This window comes from Entelurus aequoreus, linkage group LG01 (genome assembly GCF_033978785.1).
Source record: "Entelurus aequoreus isolate RoL-2023_Sb linkage group LG01, RoL_Eaeq_v1.1, whole genome shotgun sequence".
Taxonomy (NCBI): Eukaryota; Metazoa; Chordata; class Actinopteri; order Syngnathiformes; family Syngnathidae; genus Entelurus; species Entelurus aequoreus.
The window spans coordinates 72,558,773-72,560,875 of record NC_084731.1 but is presented as its reverse complement, the minus strand read 5'-3'; the positions used below and the strand labels follow the sequence as shown (position 1 = coordinate 72,560,875).

General features: G+C 42.7%; 1 protein-coding gene across 2 annotated transcripts in view; it reads right to left on the bottom strand.

Moving 5' to 3' along the window:
- The window catches only part of mbd6 (methyl-CpG binding domain protein 6), a 98,710-nt gene extending 97,742 nt beyond the window's left edge, over positions 1 to 968 (bottom strand). For both annotated transcript variants that reach the window (XR_009827169.1, XM_062057680.1), the window contains exon 1: positions 796 to 968. The gene's annotated coding sequence lies outside the window, so the exon portion shown is untranslated. The remainder of the gene's footprint in view (positions 1 to 795) is intronic.
- Between the last annotated feature and the right edge of the window lie 1,135 nt (positions 969 to 2,103).

The window sequence follows — 2,103 nt, the reverse complement described above, 5'->3', positions numbered from 1 at the left end:
CATAGCCTTCCCTAAGCTTCAATGTCTTTTCTTAGGGGCACTCACCTTTTGTTTATTTTTGGTTTAAGCATTAGACACAATTTTACCTTCACGCTGCCTCCCGCTGTTTCCGACATCTACAAAGCAATTAGCTACCTGCTGCCACCTACTGATATGGAAGAGTATTACACGGTTACTCTGCCGAGCTCTAGACAACACCGACACTCAACAACAACACATCATTTGCAGACTATAATTACTGGTTTGCAAAACATGTTTTTAACCCAAATAGGTGACATTGGACAATCTCCCACGGCACACCAGACTGTATCTCACGGCACACTAGTGTGCCGCGGCACAGTGGTTGATCACATGCTAAGCTAACGGCTAAGCTAGCTGTGTAGTGACAGCTGTCAGGCGCACAAAAACACTCTCTAGCCCCGCAATGTGCACCGCACACGTCCAGAGTATACAAGGCATTACCGCGTTAGGGCCAGCCCCCGTAGGCGACGTCTAGTCCGGGACGAGTTGTGCAAGTGTTCGCCTTTAGCGTCTGCTTGGCTCGCGGGAAGAATCTCGTTAGCATCGGCGAGCTAACGGCTGCTAGGAGATGCTTTCTGACGCGCAAACGTGAAGACGCAGGCTTGTCGCGGCGGTGACCGGCTGACGTGTGGACAACGTGTGCGGGTTAACGCGCAGACAAAGCGGCAACGAGGCTCCTTTTTGTGGGTAACAATGTTAGCATAGCAACTAGCATAGCATAGCTAGCTGAGTTGGTTTGTTTGCAAGTGTCCCGACAAGAGTGCAGGATGTTACTTAGCCACGTCGTCGCTCTTGTCTAAGGCCGTCTTCCGTTCCAACGACGTACTCCAACAACCATTACGAGCCATGTAAATCCCCAAAATTCACAGTTGTTGTTGTTTTTTTTATTATTATTCTACATTCCCACTTTACAAAAAATAATAATGGGAGTTTTCTGTCGCGCATGCGCACCGCGCTGCTGGAAGGAGGAGTGTACCCAGCATGCAACGGGAACTTTGTAGCCTTACGTAAAAACATTAATAACGCTTCAGGAAAACATCGTTGTACTTAAGTAACAAACCTGACATATATATATTTTTTAAATCTTACAATGAGTAAACTGATGAGTTTGTAAATCTGTCACGTTACGTATAACATGTCATGTGGTTACGTAATCCCGCTTCTCATACAGCAGGGGTGTCCTGACTTTTTCCACACTGGGGCCATTGTCATCATTTTCATTTTCTAAACCCATAAAATATTTATTGTAAAACTTAAGGCTTCCCTCAATTTTGGTGAACATTAAAGGACCTTAAACACCTAAACATTCAGCTCAACTTCAGAAGTTATTATTTCATTTAACGAAGCCTGCCAAATTAATTTAAAGTGGCCAAATCCACTTCATTTAAAGTGGCCAGATCCACATCATTTAATGTGGCCGGATTCACATCATTTAAAGTGGCCAAATCCACATAATTTAAAGTGGCCAGATCCACTTCATTTAAAATGGCCAGATCCACATCATTTAAGGCGGCGAGATCCACTTCATTTAAGTTGGCCAGATCCACTTCATTTAAATTGGCCAGATCCACTTCTATTAAATTGGCCAGATCCACATCATTTAAAGTAGACAGATCCACTTCATTTAAAGTAGCCAGATCTACATAATTTAAATTGGCCAGATCCACTTCATTTAAGTTGGCCAGGTTCACATCATTTAAAGTAGACATATCCACTTCATTTAAAGTAGCCAGATCCACTTCATTTAAATTGGCCAGATCCACATAATTTATTTTGGCCAGATCCACTTCATTTAAATTGGCCAGATCCACTTCATTTAAAGTGGCCAGATCCACATCATTTAAAGTGGCCAGATCCACATCATTTAAAGTGGCCAGATCCACTTCATTTAAAGTGGCCAGATCCACTTCATTTAAGTTGGCCAGGTTCACATCATTTAAAGTGGCCAGATCCACTTCATTTAATTTGGCCGGATCCACTTTATTTAAATTGGCCAGATCCACATCATTTAAAGTAGACAGATCCACTTAATTTAAAGTAGCCAGATCTACATCATTTAAATTGGCCAGATCCACTTCATTT